At 42.5% G+C, this 27,462-nt stretch overlaps 1 protein-coding gene and 1 long non-coding RNA gene across 3 annotated transcripts in view; one reads left to right on the top strand and one right to left on the bottom strand.

Moving 5' to 3' along the window:
* LOC1271163 (protein scylla) overlaps nucleotides 1-27,462 on the top strand; it is a 183,711-nt gene that overhangs the window by 77,922 nt on the left and 78,327 nt on the right. The gene's annotated exons all lie outside the window — the stretch shown is intronic.
* LOC133393785 (uncharacterized) overlaps nucleotides 1-27,462 on the bottom strand; it is a 344,205-nt gene that overhangs the window by 281,580 nt on the left and 35,163 nt on the right. For both annotated transcript variants that reach the window (XR_009766388.1, XR_009766387.1), the window contains exon 2: nucleotides 12,346-12,491. This is a non-coding gene — a long non-coding RNA (uncharacterized LOC133393785). The remainder of the gene's footprint in view (nucleotides 1-12,345; nucleotides 12,492-27,462) is intronic.

The following is a 27,462-nucleotide window of genomic DNA, read 5'->3' as shown; positions in this document are numbered from 1 at the left end:
TCGCTCAAAAACACTCACACACACACAGCCATACACTCCTTAGCTGCCAGCCACTCCCCGTTTGTCCCCTTGACGAAAGCAGTGACGAAAACCCTGCAGCCCGGGTGTAATCAAATCGCATCAAAAATTTCATAATAATAAAAATAAAACGCAATACACCGTAATAATGGAGTGGAGGCCGTTTTGCCGTGCCTCCTCGGTGCCGCGTTGGCCTCCTAAATATATCTTCCCGTGCAGTGTGCGAGTGTCACTGTGAGTTGTGTTTTGTACGCTCGCAGTTGGTTATGGAGGCAGGCCTCCTTGGGAGAGCGGTGTTTTTTTTTTTTTTGCTTTTTTGGGGCGTTTTCTCTTTGTGTCCCGTAACTACGTCATCCTTTTGGTTACTGACGACGCAATAAACCGTACACGACGACACCGTACCAGGAAAGGATGGTTTTAAACTTTCCGGTTGCAATCACCTTCCCTATTCGGGGGAGGGCAGGAGGGCATTTGCTTTTTCAGGATGACATCAAGTGTGTGTGTGTAGGAGGGTGTGTATCTGCAGTGAATGTACAAGATGAGATTCACTTTTCACCGTTCAATCGGATGGAAAAATTACGATAAGATACTTTTTCTTCATCTCTTTTTTTTTCATTTTTGGTGCACACATACACGCTCTCTTCCTTTGTCTCTGTAGTTGAAACAACGAAACAACTTCCCGATACAGCAGATAATCGGAGCAGCGAACTAAGGGCCATCATGCCATGCAGGCAACGGGTGGTAGTAAAATAAGGAAAGTTTTCCCATTACCTGGTGCGATTCTTTCCTTCCGTGTTCGGGATGCATGGGGACTTTGGTTCGATTCACCGGTTGGTTGCGTTTAACGATTGAATTAGGGTGGAGAGCGAAGCACAGGGACATCTCCTGCAAGAAGGAGATTTTTTACGATGTTGAACAGCGCCGAAATTGGTCGATATGTTAGTATACCCTGAACAAAATTCACATATCGTTGAAAGGAGTAGGTACAGGACTCAAGCAAGCTAAATAATTTACATTTAAAAATAAATACTGCAAATTCATAAAATAAATCTTGTTCAGTGTAAGTTGATCAAAATGATACAATCTCATTCTATTATTGCAGCTAGCTTACTAAAATATGATGTCTAGAATATGAACAAACTTATTAGTGGATTGTTAGACGCCTCGTTATTTTTTGGTAAATTGAACGTTCAGGTCCCCAGCGGGGTGTTAAGACCCAGCACACTATTCAACATAGAATTCAGATCGGCTAATATTGGATCCAATTATCTCTGATTAAATATGATAAGTAATTAGGGTAAATGTACCAATAGTGGTGCAATTTGTAGTGGTACCGATGTGTTTTAATGGATATAAAGTGTGAGGAAGGATAATTTCTGAATATTTTAACACATAGCAATTGGAATATGTTTTATCTACGCAATCACAACCATTTTTATCATGAAATACATCAAATTTACAAAAAAATACATATTTTTGTGACTGCTTCGTTGTACCTATAATGGTGGTATGGTTCCTATAGTCGGTTTATTGTGTTCCTATAGTGGTGGTAAACAAAGATGCATCAAAAACGGTGTATAATATCAATGAAACTTAGTTTAGAAGCTGTTTTCGTATGAATAGCAAGAATTACTGCCATAATATTAGTTTCTTCCGTAATTTGATCATAAAAAAATGTATAAATTTGATCGATGTAACTATTGACTAAAGTACTGCATCACACCTGTCGTCAACCTACACCCGGAAGAGTGTGCTTGATTTGAAGTCAATTTTTCATTCAGCCATATAAGCGAATTTTGGCCTGTTTTTGGTAAATTACCTACATAAAACTCATTTCTGTTGCTTATTTTAGTGAAAACAGTACGACATGTCGAAAATATCCTCGAATAAACAGAAAACGACCTGTTTTTATTGATTTTATAACTACAACCACTATAGGAACATGCCTGTTTTGTGTACCTATAATGGCACTATGGTAAAAAACACTTAAAAATGCATAAATATGGTCAAAAGGCAAATAATTTTAGTAAAACAATAACATTTCATAACAGTTATGTTGAAAAACTAGTAATTGCGTGGTTATATGGTCATTTAGAACGTTAACAGAAAAATGAGTTTCGTTATGAAATCCTAAGGATTTTGGAAAAATGTTGACACATTTCACAAAATAATGGATTTTTCGGTCACAAAGTAACGGAATGGCCCCATTTATCTTTTAAACCCTTTGTAAAAGGCTAAAGAACATTTCACACTAACGTAAATAACTTAATTGCTTTTAATTTGCCGTATGAACCGCATTTTAGTGCAATACCACCACTATTGGTACTACCACCACTATAGGTACATTTACCCTATAACTCGCTAGAAAACAATGTCGACTTGAACTTAAATTTAAACACGTTTCGGACTTTTTTACATAGGTTAGCATGACGCATCCACAGTTCATGCTGATTATTTATTTAGTTATATTGACGGTTAAACTAGCTATGTCTATTGATACATTTTTGTATTTGAGATTTTTTTTGCAATGTTCTGCAGCATTTCAAAAATAAATATGTTATGTAAGCTTACACCAGCTGGATAACTTTCGGATTAAATATAACAACAATAATATAATAATCTTCTGGAATTCACCATTATGTAGTTTTTAAATTTTTTGTGATATGTATGATACCATCTTCTCCGTACTTTAAAGCGTGATTTTATGAAGTAAAAGTTTTCATTACAGTTCAACGAGGTGCAATTACTAAAATCTAGTTTAGATCGTTTTTTATTCGTCCAATTTCTATAAATCTATAATCTAAAATTTTAAGATTCACAGAATAACAGAATTCTGTATGTTGGGAATTTCTACTAAGCTGTACGTTTCAAACCTTTACCACAAAACAAAAACCATTCACTCTGCTGCGACAAGGATAGGTGACCTGCAATAAGATAAGATATTTATTGTTGTGTGTTGCGGAGGCTACAAAACATAGAGAAGCCATGTCCATAGAGACTTGAGCCTCGCTGAGAACAAACGAAACGAGCCATACTTCCCATGTCTGAATATCTATTGGTGGTAACCTTTCTGGCACGTGTTGAAGGAAAAGATAATGAAAAAGCGTTTCAACGTTTAGGCTTGATCTCGAAGAATGGTAAGAAATATACGTTGCCTCTCTGATGAATCAAAATGTAAATCACAGCAAGACTGAAACTTTGAACTTTGACACTTTGAACTTTGAAGACAATAACTTTGCAGCTGAATATCTCTAGCGCAGGTATCAGAGAGTCACTACATGCGGGATATTACTTACAGCTAAAGATCCGTCTTCATACAAAACGAACAGGATATCCAACAGAAAGAATCACATTAATGAAATTCAATATTCAATATGAACAATAGATAACCTTGTCGACTCTAAATGATGACCAATATTCTAAACAGGTGATGTGACATAAAATAACTCAATTTGCGTTATGATATATATCAAACAGAAAGAAAGTCTCAATGAAATCCAATGTCTGAATTGAACTTTGAAGACAATAACTTTGCAGCTGAATATCTCTAGCGCAGGTATCAGAGAGTCACTACATGCGGGATATTACTTACAGCTAAAGATCCGTCTTCATACAAAACGAACAGGATATCCAACAGAAAGAATCACATTAATGAAATTCAATATTCAATATGAACAATAGATAACCTTGTCGACTCTAAATGATGACCAATATTCTAAACAGGTGATGTGACATAAAATAACTCAATTTGCGTTATGATATATATCAAACAGAAAGAAAGTCTCAATGAAATCCAATGTCTGAAGAGTTTTTCATGTTCTACTCCTCTTTATTATCTCTCTTACTTCATCTATCGACAAAAAGTTCATTTTGATAGCTTCCTGGATGCGAGAATAAACAGAAAAATAACAAACCAGTACATAATATAAAAAACAATCACAACATCCACGTTTAATCAAAAGTACGCAAAAACATCGCACACCGTAAACGCTGGTTGCGCTGCTGCCAGCTTTATCGCCCGATAACCTTTTGTTTACTTCCTGCATCATTAAAAAAAAACACCGTGCAAATTTGGCCGCGATGATAAGAATCCTCTGTTCTGCACGTTCCTGGTCTCGTTTTGAAATACAATCTGGACAGAGCGAAAACAACGAAATTCGTTGAAGAATGAGCCTGCAGAAAAAAAATCCAACGGGCAGATTTAAATGCACATATACCGTAGGGTAATCGTTCAATAATCATTTCCTGTGTTGCAAACGCAACAAACAATGTACGAGAGCGCTCTGTACCGTCGTGTGTTTGAGACACTCTGATGGATTTTCGCTTCCTTAGAGAAAAAAAAAACAGAGAAGAAGCAATACACACACGTGAGCGACGAGATTAAGATGAAGCACTTCGGAACACTTGCAGGCTTGCTTTCTTCGTCATCATCGTCCAACAAAATCCACCTTTATCGGTGCGAACGCGAAGGCAGGCAGAACCAGTGATAATGACACACGGCCCTCTGTTAATGGGCGTTTGGGAAGGCGTTTGGAGTACGCGCTTCCCGTCTTATCTGCTTCGGCGTACGGGCTCGTACCCAAAAACATCTTGCTTTGCAGCACGACCGAAGCACCGAAACAGTGGTCTAAAAATAAGCAAACAAATCTCCACGCAAACCGGCCGGTGGGCCACATCAAGCGTTGGACAAAGTTTGTTTGTTTGTTTGATGTTTTCCTTATCAGCGGGCAGTCCCTCCGCCACTACGCTCCAAGGACGTACACTTTCGGCGAATTCGGTATCAGTAAACACACACACACACACACGTGGTGGTAAAGGTTCAAATCAAGGGATGTCGTTCAGGGTCAATGCATGAAACTGGTTAGATGGTTTATGGTTTGATGAAAGGTGTCTTATCGCTTCACTTTCGAACAAACAGCGCATCCTGCGTTACATGTCGGCTGATGTCTAGCTAGAATATTAGCCTCCGAGTTCAGGCGTGAGGGCAACAAAAAAAACGCAACAAACAAGCACCCAGCCCATAGGAATGATCAAGAAATTGCGTCTCATTTTAATCGTGCGACGCCCAGTAAAGATCCAGCAGCAGCAGCAGTGGTTTCAGGTTTCGGACCTCGGATTGGGTGTCTTTTCGAAGGAAACTAATTTCTTCGCCGACTCCTCCGGGCCCGGCAGGCACCGCTGGGGAAGTTCTCGTGAACGTGAAGATACATATCTCGTAACCAATTTACGAACGAGGTGCTGCTGCTGCTGCTGCTGCTGCTGCCAACTTTTCCAGGTCACCTTAACCTCCTCTGAAAACTACCTCCAACCAACCTAAACCTACCACCCCGCCCAGCACTTGCCACACGGATCGGTTCGGACCGACGCGGGGCACTCGCGTTCGCAACCAAAACCGTCCACCGTCGCGCAGGTATAAAACGAATAATAAAAAGTCGTAAACGTGATCGAGGCATAACATAAATTAGAGGCGAGAAGGAACACAAAAAAGCAACACACACACACACACACACAACCTCCTTCTTCAGGCTTCTTTCTCCAGAGCGATGGGAAGGGGCGAAAATGGCTTTTGCCTACTGCCACCACCACGGAACATGCCACGGAAAGGGTTTCTTCGCGCTACAGCAACCGCACTATGACAGCGCACGATCTACAGGGCAGCAGGGCCGGGGGAACGCTAAGGGGTAGGGTTGGGATACGCGATCAGCGCTTCCAGCATCAGGGCAAAACACAAAACGACAATAACATACATCAGGTACTGCTGCTCCTCTCTACACTACCATCGATATGGGGCCGCCTGATGGAAACAGAAAGCCCGAACAGCACGGCGAGAAGTAAACGATAAACAGAAGCCAGCACACGAATGCGAGCAAGGGCCAGCCTCCCTTTCGGATGGGCGAGTGTGGATGGAAGGAATGAAAGCCAGCAACAACAGCAACACATGCAACTAACATTAGAGAGACCCTGCGGGTCTGACAGAAGAAACAAAAAACAACACTCATGGTATACACAACACTTTTAACCGGTTTTTTTTTTCTTTCTTCTTCAGGTACGGGTGAAGCAGAAGACAACGGAAAAAATGGACCACAGCATCGCGAATGGAAGGGCAAACTGTACACACACACAAAGAAAAAAAGAAAAAGACCAGGAAAACTACGGGTACGAAAACTAATTTCAAAACATAAATCAGCTGATTTAATTGTGCCCCCGGAACTCGCATCGGAGCCGAATCGAGCTCGAGCTGCTATATTCTTGCGTTTTCCACACGCTTTACACACACGTACGTCTTTCAGATCTTGCCTCCATTCCTTTGGCTTCGTTTTCATTTCAGTAACTGCCTGCTAGATGTAGATTGGTAGATAGTCTGGAAGGGAAAGGCAGTATTACTGTGGAGGGCGTAATGCGTGGAGTGGGTGATCGCTCTTTTTTTACGAAATGGCTGATCGCACGTGATTCGGACGGCGAGGATCGTGATCGTGTTCAACGCTGGGCTGGCCGCCACTTTTTACAGCACCACTAAGCGAGACCCCGAGGGCACCCGGTCCGTTGTAGGTGCTATTTGCAAACTACTGCTTCAAATCCGTACCAACTAGCTACCGGTTCTGGTTCAAAGATGCTGCTAACATACAACGAGGTTAGATTGTGGCTTGCGAGGTGGGGAGGCGTCCCTCTGTAAGGAGGCTGAATCACGCAGATCACATGACTCAACCCGGGACGCACCGGAGAAACAGTAGCTGACTTTTATTAGCCTGTCTGCCGGGAAAGCATGTGCTCGGGGGGGGGAGGTATTAAGCGGCAAAAGATCGTGCTCGGTAAACGACAAACTTCTCACACGGGGGATGTTTTCATACGCCGGTTGTCTTTTATTTTTGTAGCAGGCTAGTCACAGGGACACAGCTTTTAGGGGCGGAATTGATGCACTGGGAGGCAAAAATGATAGGAGCAAGTTTTAATTGCAGCCACCGGATGCTGTGACGTTCATCACACGATGAGGAGTGTGTTTCAAGGATGTATGAGTTACACTTCCGCCGTTCGGAGATAGTATCATACGGGACTAGCAGTGGAAAAAGTTAAATGTATGTTTCACACTATCTTTGCACGGTGTGCAGAGCAATTAAGCTAAATACACATCGCATTATAACAAAAAGTGAAAGATTTTCCTCTAACATCAGTATCAAATCAATAAACATATAGAGTAGAATCTGAAAAAAGATAGTAATAACGTATTAAAACAACTGTTTTACTATGATTTTTAAGAAATACAAACACACAGCAAAATAAATATAAAAAAACTTCAATTCACATTAGAATATTCAAATTAAAAACATAAAAAAGATACGTGTATTAAAATGTCATAGAAAAAAAAAACGAAAAGATAGTAATAAGACAAAAAACCTGAAGATGAACAAGAGAACATGATAAAGCCACAATATTACAAAATGAATGCAACTATCATGATTATTCACAAGCATACAACACAACTGCTAACACTAAATCAAAAATCAAAAAATCCTTGAAGACTGTAAAAATAAATAACATGAAATGACCAAAACTGCAATAAGATTACTAAAATAAGAAAAGTTTATGTCACATGAAATTTAAAAAAAACTTAAAAGTGAGGCATAAGAGAAAGATAAAGAGGGAGAAAAAAAAGAAAAAAACCTTAAAACAAACAATTGAACTGTAAGACAAAAGACAGAAATTGTTCAAAACAATCCATCGTGATAAACGAAACATTATAAAGAGTCACATAATAAGAAAAAAAAGAAGAAACTACACCAACAGCAGGGAAAGTTCAAAAGCTACACAGCATCCATGTGCCAATATTTACAAATGCATTTAATTAGAACATAGTCAAAACTGAATCAACACTCATCCTCAGAAGATCACCAATTAAACAGTGCAAGAGCGCATATAGATTAACAAAAGACAGTAATTTAATGGCATGTTTACTTGAAGAAACTAAAACTTCGGGCTACACCTATGCCTTTCCAACCGTGCGAGTTCATTGCGTCCCTTCGCTCACGTTCACACTTTCTTCAAACATGCAGTGGGATGTTAAAATTTGATGAAAGTTTGCCTGTCTCTAGCTTCAATCACTTGCCAGGGACCATCTTCATCATGTGCTGCAGCAAGATCCCATACATCAAACTCTTAAATACTCTATGTGTGTGTGTGTGTTTGTGGCTGTGTGTCAGTATGTGCCTGAATAGTGCGAGTTAGTTATTAGTTTGCTTAGCAAACATCATGAACAAGCATACACGGTTCGCGTACTTTTTGGAAATGGCATGTTTTTTTTTCGCTTTCTTTTCTTTCTGTTTTGAGCAAAGGAAGGAAACCTCTGTTTGAGTTCTTCCCGAGTGAAGACGACGTCTTTATACTTGTGTCTGCCAGTCTGAAAAGGCAATCCCAGCGTCTTTCGACCAACCGAAAATGGCAAGCTACTTTTCTTAACCCCAAGAGCTGCAAGAAATGCTGCTGCGTTCCAGGCGGCAGAGAAAGCAACGAATTGATGATCCTTGCGACAACACACTACAGACTTTCGTAAGTTTTTCCTCATTTCCTTTTCGTTCCCCCCCCCCCCCTTCCGTCCCCTTCCCGTGCACTCGCGTGCCCTCTTTAAGGACGGCAGGATGCACGCGTTGCCTTGGAATTGGATTTGATAGAAAAAGTCATTAATTATAGCGTTTGTGTTGGCTGTGGAAGGATTGAACGGTTTCAGATTGTCTTCGAGCCTTCTCCGGGTGTGGGTATGTGTGTGTGTGTGTGTGCATGTTTCCTTGTCCAGCGGTGTGTAACGAGTGCAACGAGTGATTCGTTCACCAGATCGGAGGATTGATGGAGTAGTCGTCTAATGATTCTGTGCCCGGCACTGGACGTCCGATGGCCGTATCCTGACGATGAAAAATGATGCCCGGCACACAACAAGAAAAAAACCTCGGAACTCCCCGGGTGAGCACCAGGACCACGCTGATCATTTGCCTCTACGATGACACGAACGCACGGCACGCAGGCACGCACACATACTGTGCGGCACCTTTTCCTGGGGCACCGAAAACCTGCCCACTCACTCTCACTCTCATTACACAGGAAGGCAGCAGGGTGTGGAGGATTGGCATGTCCGAAAGGTTTTAATTGTTTGCTCTGAGAAATTGACAGATGTGTAGCACGGGGCGCTGCGCCGCTTTGACAGCTGATCGTTTGCTAAAATAAATGTTTTGATGACCAGGCGCACCACATACGCAGATAGATGCAGGAAAGAAAAAAGGGGCAAACAAGGTTTTGGCACCATACTAAATTAACTGTGTGTTTGAGAGAGAGTGTGTGTGTGTGTGTGCGTGATTGCTGAAGCTCTTCGTACCACAAACAGCTGTGAGTGGTTTGAATCTTCTATCGGAAATAAGGTTTTCATGTCGTCCATCGTGTTCATTTCTTTTTCTCCGGCTTTTTTTTTGCAACATGAGAAACGGAAGATTAATGAACGAAAGTTCAATTTCCGATACGAACTGAAAACACACGCTACTCGTCCAGAGCGTCGGAGGATGGGACGTGTTTGCAGAACATGGAAGCGTCTCCACTTATACTGCCCAGTGATGGGGAAAATGAAGTTTTCGTCGGAATCGATTCCGGCTAGATCCGAAGTTTTCTAGAATCGATTCGTGATAGTGGGTCCAGAATCGAACGAAATCAGCTCCGCCAAAGGTTCCAGAATCAAATTTGGTTCTGGAAACGGAATCGGTTCTGGAGTCCTGGAGAATTGGGTCGAATTTGGCTCCATCATCAGAATCGGCATCGACAACGGAGTCAGTTTAGGCATCTCCGTAAGAATAGGCGTTTTAGTCCATTGATCTTCTACTTGACATAAACGTCTTATGGGGTCATGCCGGCCTTTGCAAGCTTTCGAGACTTTATTCAGTACCACGCAGCCAGATAGTCAGTCCTTGCTCCGGGGCATGGTTCATATGAGGCTTAAACCCATAACAAACATTCTGTTAAGTCGTACGGGTTGATAACTGTACAATGGGACCGTCCCTGTACAATGGGTCCAATGATACTACGTATTGAAACCTGCAAAGAATCCAAATTCACTTGTAAACGATCCATTCTCATGGAGATTCCCATACTGATTTTGCTTCTGAAACTTCTTATTTCTATTCTGATTCTCATTCCGGAGCTAATTCAAAGATCAATTCCAATTCCGGAGCCGACTCCAATTCCGAATTCAACTCCGGTTTCGGAGTTGACTCGGAAATCGGCTCTGGAGTCAACTCCACAGTCGGCTTCGGAATCGACTACGGACTCGGAATCGATTCCAGTATCTGAATCGACTCCGGAATTGATACCGAACACAGAATCGGAATCGAGTAGGTCCGATTCCAAGCTCCCACCACTAGTACACAACAAAGGAGTAAGCACCAAGCCCGTTCAGAGTTGTAAGCAGCCGAAAGAAATGGTATTCCGTTTTGGATTTTGGTTACGGTCGTTGGGTTGGTCAGATTGCAGCAGTTCCCCTGAGTTGCCGTGACGTATGTCATCAAGTAGTAATTTTTGGTTATATCTTTACCCACAGACGCACACACACAGAAGTAAACAACATGAAGAAACTTTGTTACATCAACGACCAGTTTTAGTGGCTGTGCTTTAGCTTTCAGCGCACAATTTCTCTTTGGCACGCAAATTTTATATCCTCCTTCTTTATTCATCCTTTAAAGCGTTCCTTGGCGTTCCATTTCCCTTGTGTAGACAATAACGAGCAATATTCCTCAGCTTTTTTTTCTTTTCTCTCTTTTGCTTCCTAATGGTGGAAAGAAGTCAGCTGTGAAATATTTTCCGATTGCAAAGTTGTTTTCAGCTTGCTCCCCGTTTGCTGGCTGCAGTGCCAGGTCAAAGGTCAAAGCCGAATGAGAGGACGGCGGCTGTGGACGGGTGTGGCATGCAATGCCGGGTCCGAGCACAACGAGCTCATTGCTGGAGAAAGTTTTCCCTCCGAAGCGAACGACGCGGAAAAACTTTTCCACTAAAGAAAGAACCGTTGCGACCATTTTTCCCACCCAAAACCTTGGATTCTTGGAAACTAGGCACGGTACAGTAAAAACACTGCCAACTTCGATAGTTCGAACTCTAGCGGGTGCTTGGAGTAACCGGGTTGTTGCGGGTGTAGTACAAGAGGTCCGTAAAAGGGGGAAAATAAATTTTAATGTCACGGTCATAATGTGAGAATTCGCTCATCTGTTTCGGTGGTTAGAAGGTTTCTTTCCCCTCCCCTGTGACACGAAACATAGAATCGATCGAAAGGGTCTGTTGGGAAGAAGTTTTGCTTCCTCGACGCTGAGCTATGCCTTGAAGTTAAGGGGACAAAACAGTTCACCAAGTTACAGCACTGAGTGAGCGTCCTTTCACTACCCAACATGGTTTTGTTCCTCCAATGGAATCGTCCCGTACAGCATGCCATCGTTCTGACAGGTCTGGTTCGCCTCAAAGACAGTCGCGTTCACTTGGTGTCACTCTCCGTCACCATGTGGAACGACCAACACAACAGAGGGCAATACCACCAGCAGCAGCAGCAGCGAAGTTGAGGAAAACAGCTTTTCATAATTCAAAAATGAAAAATGAGATAATAAATTCAATTTGTACGCCATTTTCGTACGCCTTGTACTTCTCTATCGCTTTCGGGGTTTCCTTCTTTGCGCTTTCCCAACTTTTCCTTCCTTTTCCATCGCTTGACACACAAACACACACACATAGCGACTTCATTATTCACCGAAAAAGCCGACAGGCGTGCGCGTGCACCAGAAGGAACTAAAATACACGCATCTAAGAGAAGAGCGAACAGCGGCGCCCTCTGCCGGGTTTGTAACGACAGGAACAGGTGCACGGAATCGCTCCGAATATGTCATACCGATTTTCAAAGGGAGAGGGTGGGGGAGACGAAGAAAATTCACAATCTCACATTACTTGCCCTCACCCTAGCTGGCTGACGCAGGAAGGCTGGCCGGGTGGGAAAACGGGAAAGAGAATGACGTTATAAATCAAACAAACTGTGGAAATGAACCAAACGCAGGGCGAGGGTGCGGCTGGGTGAATCGGACTGGCGGTTTTTAACGATCACTCGTATTAAGCGCCGAGTGTCACCAGTTTACTCCAAATAAATCCATCGAAACAACATTAATCTTCTCACCCGGGAGTTCTTTATACGTGAGTGCTTATGATGGTGTATATGTGAGTGCGAGAGTGTGCTCATGCAATTCTTAACATACCGAGCGTACGTTCTGGCATTTTAATGACGACTTTCTTGCTTGACGGGAAAACTGGGAAAAATATTTTAATTACCTTCATATTTTCGTGCACCGGCTGGCTCTTTAGGGTAGGTTGGGGAAGGCTAGTGCAAGACGCACAGTGTTAATGAAGCTGAAATCCTTCCGTTGGGAAGAACCAATTTCCCTTGCCGTTTCAGCGGCTGTAGCAGGAAATTTGATCTGGAGAAAGTAAGTGAAAAATTAGTTCCAAATAAAAGATCTTTCAGTTAAATAGGTTCAGTTACATATGCTACATGAAATGGTTAAGAATAACCAGCATGTGAACGGGTCTGATCCGATTCTGGCTAGAGTGAGTTTGGTTTCGACTCCAATGGAATGGATTCGCTAATCATTTGATATTTAAATTCTCTCTTCGGAGTTGAAATCGAAAATCTTTCTTGTAGAAATCGTCATTTGAATTCCAAAGGCACCTATTGAACATACACATCGACGATTTCGGACGGATTTGATTGCTCCTATGATCTGAAAGCTGGCTCCAAAAATATTTTGTATCGCCCGGAACCAACTTCGCTCTTTCTAATATTTTAGTAATCACTGATGCCTCAACGTCCGTTCCTAGATCTTCCTAGTTTTTGGACTTAAGTTTGTGGAAAACAATGAGCATACCAGTCAATTAGGCCGTATTTTCATTTGTTGTATGATATATTCCAGCTGAAATGTTGTCAAGACTTCACGCACAACCAAAAGCCGATCTGAGAGATGCAAAAAGCTTCAAACTTTTCTAGTTAGATTTTTTTGAACGTGAAAATATGTAACAAATATCAGTTTCGTCCGAGGTCCTCCGGAATCGTCCGGATTCTGAGTCATCCGCATTCGAAGTCATATGAATTCCGCGTCGTCCGGAGTCGCCAAAATTGGGCCAGTGTTAGGTGTTTTAGTTTTTTCTGATTGTGATTATTCGACTTTGGACGACTCCGACTGAAGATAACTTCAACTGAGGATGACTCCGACTCCATATGACTCCGACTGCGGATTACTCCAACTCTCACTCCGACTCCGACTCCGGACAGAAATAGTGGCTACAATGATAAAATTTAAACTGTTCCAGTGCGGAAACGGAAGCGAAAGTATAAACAAACAAATTCAACTGTTGTGTTCGTTGAATTGGTGATTTTTTTAAATTAAAATAGAAATAACAACAAAAATGTTGAAAGGGATAACACCGAATTGCTTCTCAGACGAGAAAGATAAAACATCTCCCACCACCGTTTTCATGAAGCATCCCAATCCTTCCTCCGAACACATTGTCTCTCTTTCCACCATTTCCCAAAATAAAACTCTCCTAACGAGAAACGCCTCCATTTGCACTCGAATCTATCCGCCGTCTTATGAACAGCTGATGGCGGTGTGTGCTGTGAGCATCATCCTTAGGCAAAAAATGGTAAAAAAAACACGAAAACCCATCCCGCATTGAATAAGCAGAATCGATTACCATTACCCGTCGCGAGGATCCCTGTTTTCCGCTTATCACGTGAAGGGCACAAGGACATGTGATGTTTTTTCTCTCTTTCTCTCTCGCTCTATCTCTGCTTACTCCTCACGAAGCAGTGCGCTATCAAAATTTGACAATCAGCACTGGGGCGAGCATACGGACGGTGGGTGGGAAAAAAACGCTTTTCAATCTTTCTCGTGTCGCTTCGTTTTTTTTTGGGTACGCTCTTCTCTCGTTACCGAATAAAAGCCCCCATCCAAACGATGGATTGCATATATTTCCATGACAGACTCTTTCGCGCGTGTGTCACAATCGCTCAATTTTGGGCCGAAAACGTTTCCCCTTCACATGGGTGGTCGGTCGAATCTAATCTTCATCGCTCGTGCAACGCAGGGCTATTCTTTCACATCATCTAACTCGTTTTTTTTTTTGTTGCTTTTTTTGGCACACATACAAGGGACATTGAAGAGGAAATTGAGACGCACGCAATACACACAAGCACACACACACACACGCATGAACATGAAAGAATATAAAACCGATTTGCAAACAACGCTGATTGCCAGCGGAAAGAAAAGCCTTGGAGAGCGGACGCAGCTTATTGCAAACGTATTAGATCATCGCTTATCTGCTTATGTGAGTTTTCCTCGAAAATCGTTGGACGCCAACTGGCACAGAAACGACTTTTAAAATGTGTATGACACATACACACCCGGTGGGTTTAGCGGCAACGGGCAAAGCTGACATGTTGCCTCATACAGCCGACAAAAATTAAATTTTCTTTAAGCTATCGCAAAGCATTAAGGCTCCCACACAGATTCTCAGTGCGGGATAGCAAGCAGACAAGTTTTAACACCTTCACCCTGCTCTTTAAAGACAACAGCCCTACCAGGCACACCCTTGGCGCAGATCATTTTTCATTCCGGGATTTTGTGGCTTCCAGTGCGTTTCGGAAAAATCCAATTCCGTGGTTTAAAAAAAAAGGAAGAGGAAAATACACAAAAACACCAACACACAGTAGGAAGGTAGGAGGCGCACAGAAACAATCCATCATTTCCTCATCGCACATCGCACGGAGACATATCGCGCGCGCGATGGAAGGCTGTCAAATATTTCAATCCGAAATGATTGAAGCCCTCACCAAGGTTTGGTTGGTGGAGTGAGTGCGCTTTTTTCCCGCTTTCGCTTCAATGGCTTGCTGTTGCTATTATTTATTTCACCTTAAATACAGGCGGAGTACACCCAAACCGGCGACTTACGTTTACTTGATGAATGAAAAATCCATTACTTTCCAGTGTGTTTGCTTCCTGAACACAGAAAAGCCATGCAGCAGCAAGGGTTCCTTCCTTCTCAAAAGACGATACCGGTGCGGTGGTGTGAGTGTTTGGGTTGACAGTCGGGTGGAGAATAGAACCTTGAAATACTGACTGTACTGTTCCGCCATTATGTGAAATAGAAATGGAAAGCTTTCTGCAAGATTCTGGAGACCCTTTTCCCGGCTGGAGCAAAACTCAAGTACGGATACTCCAGCCAAGCCGGTCGCACAAAAACAACAAGCAAGAAACTAAATGTTGCAGCGAACAGTGTTGGTTCATATGAAGGAAAAAAGGAGTAAAACGGGGACGTAAAAAACAGTCTTGTATAATATTACTACCACCGTAAGATGACAGAATGTGTATGGTTGGAGGGATGGCCGTATGGCATGGGAAGTCTTTTCAGTTTCACCACGCCATACAAACCGGCCGTCTTGATCCCTTTCCTTTTTTGCGAACAAAATTCGAAGAGCCCTTACAGTGGAGTGGGCATCCTCTTGAAATTTTTTGCAACATTTGCTGGTTTTTAATTTTAGCTCTCTGTGGAGGGTTTGCATCGAAACGGATTTCATATCTATCCTCGATCACTCAACCAAAAATACTTATGAATCAGTGCGAATAGTGTCTACGCTTTTCGTTGGCGATTTGTCACTTGCTCGATGGCGGTGTGCAGCTTAAGTCGCCGCCAGCCTTCACACCACCAGAACAGAAGAACGCCTTATCTGTAACGTTAATCAACTGCTTTTCGGAAAACGGTGAGTTTTGCATCAATTATTAAGCAACAATTATCTTACCCGGCTTACGCTGACACGTACGCAGCGAAAACGTGCATTATTTAGCGTGCGGGACTATCGCGTCTTATAATCCGGTGCTCAATTTTGTGCCAAGTTTTTCTACCCTGGAGCTTCTCGTAGCATATTTTAAATCGCACAAGCTTATGATCGGATGGATTGACGAGGAAACGTCGAGGCTTCCTCTCTTATGTTATGTCAAATTCATTCGCATGAACTAACGGGTGCTTCCCGGGGTTGATGAATACAAAATGAGATTTAATAATACAAAAAGAAGGAGATGAAATACGGAGCATGATTTCGAAGTATAAGTCACACCTCCACGAGACTCATCTTACACTCATGCAATACCGAAGTTTTTTTTACAGAAGATCTTATCTTATTTACAAAAGTTGACATACTGTACTGATTCTGAAAAGATGTTAAGACTCTCGCCAAAATATAAACTTTGCCGGATCAATCAGATTACAGATGATTAAACTAAGAATTTAACGAAAAAATTATAAAAAGCTAGCTTAAATGATAAAAAAGAGGCAAAATATTAGAATGTATAACATACCAACTCAATTATATCAATGGTATTTGTTTAAAATGAAAGATCCTTTATAATTTGTATTCAGATTTAGTTTCACATGTACTATCAGGTAATATAATTTTAAGTAATGTAAATGTCAACCAAAGAATCATGAAAAAACTTCCAATTCAAACCTATCAAACTTCCTATCAAACCCTGTGATAAAGCTATACCAATTACGAAGCGTAATAGAGCACTCTGCATCTACTAAGAATGTTGTGTCGGTTCAAGAATTGTATGCAGCGATGTAAACGCACTATTTTCGCCTTTACACTTGAGCCCCATTATCGTTCTCTTTAGCCAACCATCGAATATGAAGTGCGGTGCTAAGTGCAAAGTAACAGCTTTCGTTGCAAAACGCGATGCAACCACGATGTGCCAACATGACATGATGGGACATCGCTTTGCAGTTTAATGTCAACAAAACTAAACTGTCAATTAAGGTGACATTTAGTAATAGCTCTCATTATCATTAATTTCCGCCGCAGTACCGTTCAACAACTATAATGATGGAGTGTGTTTCCCTCTCTTTATCTCATCTCTCTCTCTTTCTCTAGTTTCTATGTCGCTGGCAGAATATAATTTCCCAGTTTATAAAATGTAAGGAGAAGATCCGATTGTCCTCCGGGGGGAGGTCAGAAAGCCCAAGCGGAGAACGGTTCTATACCAAGACTGCACATGGCAAAATATTGACGACTCGTTTAGATCATAAATGTTGCACAGCAAAATATGACGACGTGCACAAACGGTCGGCCGGTCGGTCTTGCCGTACGGAGCCGTGCTGCAGTCGTATGCACTTACCGCTTCGTTAGTGCACGATAGTGCATAAATCATCACCCTCGTTCGGTTGGCAGCGGGCAGCTCATCTATCTCCAACCCTGGTGCACCCTGGTACAACGCTGGTAGAGGAGGAGTACACTCACATCGTCCCATCCCGATAAGCTGATAATCAAGATTATGTAACAGCGGTCGAAAACTGCAGTTGATAAACATCGCCACACCAGGGTCTGGCCGCCGTCCCAGTGTACGGCGGATGTTTGCTGGAGGGTTTCGGGTGTATTGAAACCGAGTGATGCACACCTTCCCGTCGGAGCAGTCGAGAGCATTAAATAATAAGCTCATCGGTGCGTGCCCCTACACACATGTATCGTATTCGCTATTCCGTTGCACATCTCCAAGCTCGCTCCAAGCTCCACATCCTCAGCACACTGCTCGGGTGGAAACTATTTTTCCACCTTATAAAACACACACACACAGGGACGGGCGGAGAAGCGAGAAGCAGGGTCTTTCGCGTCACGGCTAAAACCTGAGCTCCCGTTGGCTCTCCATTGTTGCACTTGATATCTCGACTCGACATGACTAGACAAAGTGTCTACATAAATCTATTATATTCCACATCATGCCTGACATATTCTATTCATATCTTCCTCGAGCTCCGCTCCTTCCACGCTGCACCATCAGCCTTCGTATCATCGTGTCATTTTGAAAACTGTCCTGTCCTGGCTCTATGCGCAAACGATGACTCTCCCCCCCATCATCTTCTTCTGCGCCCTGACAAGTTTCGTTTTACCGGAGCACCAAGCCATGAAGTGAATAAGATCTCGGTGTCTTTCCGACTGACAGGTTCTCGCCATCTCGCTCTCTATCTCTGGTTCGCTCAGGTCAATTTCCTATCCCACTGAAAGATCCAAAGGAACCAAAAAGGGTCTTTAAAACCTTAGCAACTTGGACGCAGAGAGAGAGAGAACGAGAGCTGTTTGGTGTAGAGGAAGCCTTGGACTATGCGAGACCATGAAAAGGTTTCTTTTTCGCTCTTCCGCCATGGTGCTCCCCACCAGCACCCCCCCCCCCCCCTTCCCCCATCAACCCGCTCCTCGTCGTAGGTTCTTTTCATGCCCTGCAAAGCGAGAAAGCAAAGCCTCGCCTACAAGAAGCTGAACCTGATCCGCCTGCTGGTTCGGGCCCTGCTTGCTGTTGCTAACCGTACCACTCACTCGGGCCGATGCTGCTGTGGACCCAGTGCTCGAAGGGGCAGGAGGCGTTTGTTAGACACACCTCTAGTGCACAGCACTAGAGCGACGGAGGTGTGCACAACGTCGTGCGGGAGAGTGCTGCGCTGGGGATGGGATGGGATGCAAACGATGAACGATGGAAAACGATGCCGAGAATTATAACCAAAGTGATCTCGCGTCGTGCAAGCAAAACGGCGAAAGCACACGGCTAGCAACATACACACACACGCGCTAAAGGTGTCGCTGTTGAAATGAAAACATCTCCAGTGCCTTCGCGTGTTCGCCCTCTTCACCTGGCAGGCGAACAACTACCCCTCCAACGGCAGTACACATTGGAGGCTTAATGCACATACAGCAGCAGTTTTTTTTTTTGGTTGGAGCATGCATACGAACAAAAAAAAGAATTTATCCGTCTATCTGGTAAACACACACACACATACCCGAATCTCTGGTACTATGTTTGCAGAGTCAACCGTGTGTAAGAGAGTACGTACACAACACACATACGTGATGGTTTTTGATGAAAATGAGCATATCTCATCGTCGGGGGCCGATTCAGCGTACGGCGAAGGATCAAAATCGTACATCATGTGTAGCCGCTGGTATGGGGGGAGATGTGTTTTGCATTTTTCCTCTTTTTTGGTAGCCGCCAGTTTTGTGCACCTCCTCCATCGAGTCTTTCGGTTTTATAAACCTACCAGAAGAGCTGACGGCTTTGCAGGACAGGACACTAACCGCGACAGGACGGAAAGCATCGCTGACGGACAGGCTCCACCACTGCGAGGGATAAGGAGCGTGAAGGAGAGCAAGAGTTTTGGCATTCGCATATTATTTTTTCCCATTGCATAACGCCTATCACTTCACGTTCAAATTCTTGCACTGTACAATGGTTTACTGCAAGGATTTAATTCCTTTTAACTAGATGTAAATTTTTAAAAAATAACTTTAAAGAAACGTAAAAGACTTAAGTTTGTTGGAAATCTAAGCAACAAATTGTAATAATTGTAACTGCAAACTGTATTTTTGAATAATTAAACATAGCTTAAAATTACAATAAATTATTGTTGTTGATTATGATCAAATGACAAGTACACATCAAACAACCAACACATTTACTTATTCTATTCAATTATCTTTTTTTATTTTTTGTTTTTGCTTTTTGGTTTTGCTTTTTCCTTTTTGTTTTTACTTTCTGTTTTTGCGTTTTGCTTTTTCTTCTTTTCTTTTTCATTTATTTTTTATTTTTTTTCACTTTGTTTTATTTCTTCTTACGTTATATTCAACAGATATTGTTTAAATCGAGTTTTAACTGTAAGAATGACAGTTTTTGTTAAATTATTGTTTAATTCACACAATTCACATAATCATATAAATAAAAGTATACGTTTCGCTAATAGTTTCCGGATAAAGTTTCCTTTTCTTTCATGAATTTTTGCTGCTAATAATTACCGAAGCTGTTGTAATAAATTGCTGGTGATGATAAGAGGGAAAAAGCCTTTTCGCTCTCTATTTATTAATTTAAGATCGATAGAGATGTGTACATAAATAATCGACCGTGCGCATATAAATATCATAATCTATAAATATCATATAAATCATCATAATTTTAAAAGATTTTTTAAACACTTTTTCTAGTATACTTTCTCAAACGCTTTGCTTACTTTTAACATGTCCTTGTATCTTTATTTCAAACATTTGTTTCTGTTTCTTTTTCAATAATGGTATGAACAGTTTTTTTAGCTTTTCCTCAAATTATTCATTTGGTGATCATTATTATCACTTCTGTTCAGTGGTTTGTTTGCTCTTCTTTTTACTTTTTTCATTCTTATTTCTTTACAGTATGATGATTGTGCTATTTTTCTTTCAATTGTAGAGTAGTATTTCTATTTTTATTCTTGTAAAGCAGTTTTTTTATGTTAAACTTTCTTATAACGTATAAGCACGTGCAAAATTACGGAAAGTAATTTTTATTGCTTTGTTATATTCGTATAAAAGTTCTTGTTGCTTCCATCCAGTGTGTGAACAAAAAAATACCCAAAGTTCTGAATGGAGGAACTTATGGCTCACACATTATGGTTTCACTTTCAAATTTGTCCTCACTTCCAGCCCCACCGCGAGCTTCATCCATCCAGGTTTAAAACACTGTACCGTCATGTAATTCTGTACCAAGTAAAAGCAAAACCACATACCCAAAAAATACTGCACCACCGTTCCCCCCCCCCCCCCCCTTCTTCCCTCAAGAAGCCAGCAATTGAAGCAGGGAGTGTGTAATAGTACTTTTTGCAGTGTGTGTTAACTACTTCTTGTGCCCTTCGTCTCGCTGCCAACCATCCTCGACCGTGTGGGTAGGTGGAGGTTGCATACACATTTTTCGACACTGATGGACGGGATGATGGCGAGTGACGCAACACAGCGAGGCCCGCGTATGATGAAATGGATCCAACCCGATGGCGATGGCTCTGTTGCTATGCAGCATCACACACCGCACCGAGTTGCTGTGTATATCAAGCTCAGCCTATACATAGCGCGATTGGGATGGTTCCTGTGCATGGAATCTCGTTGGCAACACACACACACATACACACCCTGGACACAACCTGGAAAGTGACCAGCCGTTGGAGCGGGAGCGAACCTGATGCGGCAGCCACAGTCCGCCAGCACCCTTTTTACCGATACCGACGTTGCTTTTAAGGGTTCCTGGTCCATCAACTCCGCGTGTATGCGTGTACTTGTATGTGTGCCATAAAAGCCGCAAAAGGATCGGGAATGGATTTCATCCTGTAGGGTGGCGTGCCGATGTAAAGCCGATACCGGCGTATGATGTCTCGTTTGTGTTGGTGATCTTTCGTCCTGCCGGACCAAATCCTGACGCTGAAAGGCGTGCGGACAGACACACGTTGCTGCATACCCGGTGGCACAAGCTCATGGGCAGGAGGGAGGTCCGGAGAATGTGTAATTAAAAGTATTGAATGTCAGATTTCAGATAGCTTTCAATTATGCGCTTAATGGAAGTGCATCGTGTGTATGTGTGTGCATTAGGCAGTAGGGAGTGCCGCGCTTGCATCGTCCGGTCGAATATGCTAAAATATATGCGAAAATAAACCATAGGGGGAGACAGCACCAAAAAAACACACACAGCAATCCTGAAGTAGAACACACACACACACAGGATGTGTGGCCTTCAAAATGCAAGCCCTTGTGTGCAAGGGTGTATGGGTGAACTTGAAATTTTTCGAAACGATCCGAGTGCGTCAGCCCAGCAGAAGGGTGAATCAGGGTCGCGTTTTTGTTAATGAAACTCTAGCGGACAGCGGAAGCTGGCAGGTGGGGTAGGGGCACCGGTTGACAGCTGGAACGCCCGGGTTAGAAGGTGGAAGCCCCCTCCCGATAGCAAACGTCTAAATGTGACCACTTTAATGATGATGAGTGTTTTCAACTGTCAGCGGGACAAATCGTTCGCAATCGCCGTAATCGAAAAGCCCGCCCCGAATGGAGTGGAGAAAAACGTGCCGAAAAACTTGGCCAAAAACTAGCGAGGCAAGCGGGAATGTAAATTGTGAACATGTGTGCCGGGCGCACACCATTTGTTCAAATGGTTGCCATAGAAAGCGAACGAAAACACTCTCGCAACACTCGCACCCGGTAAGGACCCGTCGCACAGTACGCGTACTTCAGTTCCCAAGGCATCGTCAGCTACCTTTTGGCTCTGATTGAAAGGCCCCGGGTCTAATGTAATGACAAAAACCAGTCCCACATTACAAAGTAAGCGTTCCCGGTTTGGTCCCCCCTGTTTGTAGCGACACAATGTAGCGCTGCCCTGCCTGCTGAGCGTTGCTCGAGTGCTGGCGAAAGAATTTAAATTAAACCGATGGCTTTATGTGACACCTTCCAATTAAACCTAAGTGTGTAGCCGTTAGGCCGAGCAGGCGGATGGTAAGGAACCACCCACCCGGAACTTTATGTGTGTCGCAAAAACCGCTTCACTGCACCAGTATGTCACTAACACTAGCAGTACGTTCGGTATCTCTGCAGCTCTTGGGAAGAAAGGAATGTTTGCCTACTTACAGCGCCCGTTGGCGCTTGCAAAAGGAATGCTAACAACATGGATGGATTATCCTGCGAACAGAAGTCAATCACATAATTAGCTCCTGATGTCGCTGAATGCTGTGGTGTTGTGCTATTTCAAAAGGTGAAAGGAAGCCTCTTGTGGAATCATCTCTTAAGCAGAAGAGTGAAACTAGTGTAGGTGAGCTAGTTTCAGGATTCACTCTCTGTGACGTTTTCTGGAAAGTTTCAAAGGAATGTAGATTTCAAAAGGAGTGCAATTTTAATTATCATACAACCCTCTTAGCGTCTTATAGAATCAAGAATCAAATTAGTATGCTACTCATATACAACACCTGAATGTATCAACGTGACAGAATAAGTGGACATAGACTAAGGAACGTTAATTATTTACCTAGAATCAAAGCAAATGAGTTTTGGACAATGAATAGCTTAATGAATAAGATTCTAGTATCAGATTCTTGCGATTCAGAGCGAATAAATCATTTCTAGTATTTTTTTTTTTCTTCTCTGAAGCCTAATGACAATACAACCTTTGGAATAAGATTTTTTAGAGTATTCCAAATATTTCTGAGCAATGCATAATAGTCCTCCAATTCCTTCAAATATATTTTTTTATGTGTCCAAAACACTTTAATTTATTAATTTGACAATTTTATGACAATTGTCACATTCGTTTCAAATTTCTTTACTCTTGAAAGATCAAGACAAGGATTTTCAAGTTACTTTCGAATGTGCACATAATTATTCACGACCTCCAAGATGTTTTTCAACAGCTGTCAAATGTTTTTTTGCATCATAATAAAATTTCAGCTCCAGCAACACATCACACAGAACTGTCAAACTCAATCCAGCTTGAAATGTGTTGAAAATCATGTGGAAGAACTGAACATTGTTTGTGATGCTAGTACAACATTTGACAGTTGTTGAGAAACATCTCTCAAGCAATGAAAAATGTTGTAGACATTGGAAATTGACTCGACAAACGCCGTGTTTCTTAGTGAATAATTGAAACTTTAAAAGATAAAACACAAAAAAAGAATATTGCTAAAAACAAAACATTTGTAAGCTATGCTTAGATTGAAAATCTTAATTGTACATATTTTTGAACATTTCCTATACATAAGCAAAGGACAATGTGAAACGTTAATTAAAGCCTTTAAATTGAAATCATAATCAAATGTAAACAACGCTATTGTTGAATTTTATGTCAAATCTTGCTATGGTTTTGACACCTGTCAAACAGTGCGGATACGCTTGTTGTGAAAAACCAACAGCAGGGACCGAACAATTGTGATGCTACATCTATTACTTTCATGAACAAAAATGCGTCAACCCCTTCAACTATCAACTAAAACGTCCAAAAACACAAACGCTTAACCTCAAAAGTCCTCCCTATTTCTGGTAACTTCAAAACCCCCGGTCAGATAATTTTTGACGTGACGTGTGGCAATCCTCCCACCCCTCCCCCTGTGTCTCAGTGATTCAGTTTTAATTAGAACTCGTCGCTTTCCAGCGCGTATTCATCCTTCCGAATGCGTCAGGGGCGAACAACATGGCATCCGCCATACTTAGCTAATTATAATCTCACCTCCACTCACGCTCTCTGTCTTCTTTCTTTTTCTCACTTTTTCTCCCATTTTAGCAGCGTAGGATAAAATCCGGTTTGCCTGTTATGAAACAGCACATCCTGCCGCCGTATGATGGATCCCGTGTATGACGTGCGCCCATCGTTTCGACGAACCCCGTGATGCATGAAAAGGATCTTATCCCCTGCAGCAGCAGCAGCAGCACGAGCCCATCCCACGTACCCAGTCCAAAAATCTCGTCAATCCCCTGGGTACGCACTTCATCGCAGCGCCGCGGTCTTGACAAGCATCACGAGCATCACCCCTAGAATGCATCACCCCACCGTCAACCATTTCGGCTTATAATTAGAATTCCTTTCCACCATGCCTCCTACACAAGGGGCTCCTGGTCGCCTGGTCCTTTCCTGCAACGGTTACACACCGTTCTCCGTTCTCAGCATGGATTTTCCACCGCTCGATTAAACGGGCGGGTTTTCGGTGAGGGTGCGAAAAGGCAGGGATGTAAAATTTAACTTTGACCTTGAAAACTCTCTACCGAACTGCTGCTGCAGTCGTCACTTTCCACACTGCACAGGGGGTTGAGGACTCGTGTGTATATATGTGTGTGTGTGTTTCTTTCTTTTTTCACTGCATGGTGCAGCCACTTCATGCGCTCGCTCTGTTTCATCGCTCCCTCCCTTCGATTTAATGCACAAAAACGCACCTTTCGCGCATTCGTTTTTGAATGTCAAACGCAGCGGCAGCAGCGCGCTCGCACGCATACAACCACGCACTAGCGGCACAAACTCGCGGCAGTGCTCTGTGCGGCTTCCACCATCGGTTCCTTTTTTTTGTTTCAGCTTCTATTGCAGCACCCTTCAAAGCCCTTCAAACGTTTTACGCCCGGTTCGCGATTGTTCTAGAGTGCTCGCTCTAGGCTCGCCGTGAGCTGCAGTTCACGCACACACACGCACGCTGTTGGCGGAATTGCAATTGCACACACACTCAAGGGCACACAAGCACACGAAACGCGTCCACAAACGGCCACGGGTGCCGAGACACGGTGACAGCTGACGGAAAGGTGCAGCAGTGCGTTCGCGAGAGGGCTTTGCTGCCCATCGCTACGATCGTGTGCGTGTGTGCCCGGCACACATTTCGATTTGGTTCTGCATTTAGGCGGAAAATTGCTAAATTTGTTACATTGTTGAGGTGAACTGGTGCCGTGGTGTAGGGGTTGGGGAGACGGATGTATGCTTTGCATGCCTGCAACAACTGGCAGTGCATTCTGCAGAGCCCGTACATAATTACATTCCTTGCTACATGCATTCCAATTTCAAATCGAGCAAAGGGAATACGAGTGCGTATGTGCAGTGTATCGTTGGGATACGTGTAGCACACTGATGAGCAGTAGAAGCTCGCAAATTAACACTAATGGGATCGAAGCGAAACATGTTCATCCCGAAGGGTGGTTTGGAATTCAACAATAGTACACTAGCTCAATGTTTCAAAGTCATTAAGCTTAATATCAAGGGCTCTAAAACAAAGTCATCATACTTGGATGTAATTTATTTCAAGTTTCATTGTAAAACAAACTGACTAATATCAATCAAATAGCGTAATAGGTAATCTCAATCTCATCCAACTAATTTATATGATCTAAAAAGTGTATATCAATACCTCGTTCTTTTTCAAATCTGTCAAATAAATTCAACGAAATTTTATTCATATCGACCTCAGTAATTTAGACAGACAAACAGCATGAAGAAAAATCCTGAATCCAAAACCAGCATTAGTTCCTGATGAATATCTCTCTCACTGTTTTGAATTTCGGTCTCTTGTAATAAAGATTCCTCGAAAAATCAAATGTTTGATACTAAACTTAGTTACAACAAAAAACACTAAAGATATTTCCTAAACATCAAATTTGGAATTTTAAGAGTCTTGATGCAATACTGACAAAAGCTGAATAAAAGGTTTGGAACTTTAGCTAAATCTCGAAAGAATAAACACAATCCTAATTCAATGGAACACAGTGTTCCTAATGAAGTAACAAAACCAACCACAACCCAATGTAAAAATGAATTAGAATAAGTACGAAGATCTAAATCTCAGGATCATTTAAATCCTCTATAAAAAAAGATGATATGAAGTGCTGGGTGAAGCATCAAGACAAGATCTATATCCTTAGACGACCATACATAAGTGAAATTTGAGTAAAGATTCATTTGAGATTCCAGCAGACTTTAAAAAATGTGACATAGAAGATGACAAATCAAAATAAAGACGCAAAATAAACCACACAAGTTCTTGGAAAGCCAAAACAAGACTAAGCACCTAACGTTATAGTCAAGAATTTAATTTCCAATCATGAAAAACACCATGAAAAGACTACAAAAAGTGTATCGCAATGCATACTACACAGCGTGTTGCCATTTTTAACCACAATTTTCTCAATTCTTCATCCAAAGTGCCAAAGCAATCACCACTTCAGTTGACATTTGGTGTACTTCTATTACTACGCTCTACGCTCTGCCAATCTATCTCTAAACAGTAACCTTTAATTTTGCACCAACAATCGCAATCCCAGTTTCCCCCCCTTAGAACGAGCTCGAGCAAATTGAACGGTCCGGCGCAAAGGATTGACATTTGTTGGACAAACCGACTGTCCAAATGTGTAGCAAAACTGCCCGGGGCAAAAACGCACAACTAAAACAACGTGCTGTAATATATCATTCGTCCAAATCTGTCCTGTCTTGCTCGGGTGGATGCCACCACTGTCCTCGACACCAGGACTGTTGGGTGGCATTTGGCAGCAGGCGTTCAGTGCCTATCAGTAAACTTTTCTTTCGGTCGTTTGGTGCGGTTTTTTTTTTCTTTTCAGTTCTGGAAGTTAACGTGACTACTGCACTCAGGGGCTTGTCGTAGCGGGGCAGTTTGCGGTTGAAACTCAACATTTCCAATGTTTCCAAGCGAGCAGCAAGCGTTACATATAGTTGGGGTGGTTTTGTATGAAAAACTGAGACTGAAAGAACAACCCAGTACCTAGTAGAACTGCGTCAGAGCACGTCCAATGCGTAAAAGTGAAAGCGCCTGTGTTCTGTAGTTCAACGCTAACGAAAACCACCGTCATCCAACCCAGGCAGGGAGTGCAAAGTGCGTCTGTTATTATTTTCAACATGATAATGCCAGGACAGACTGTTTCCTTTATTCGCTACTAGCAGTTCCAGTTATCGCTCGCCCGGTCCAAAAGGAGCGTAACCCATACCATACTCTACATGCGGCGCACGGGCACACCGAAACGCAACCAATGAGTGGGATTTATTACATAATATTATAATAGGAAAGAGTTCCATCCGATAGCCGGCTTTCCACTGG

This window comes from Anopheles gambiae, chromosome 3, assembly GCF_943734735.2.
Source record: "Anopheles gambiae chromosome 3, idAnoGambNW_F1_1, whole genome shotgun sequence".
Lineage (NCBI taxonomy): Eukaryota > Metazoa > Arthropoda > Insecta > Diptera > Culicidae > Anopheles > Anopheles gambiae.
Note: the sequence above shows the minus strand (reverse complement) of the source record. Positions and strands in the feature narration are given on the sequence as shown.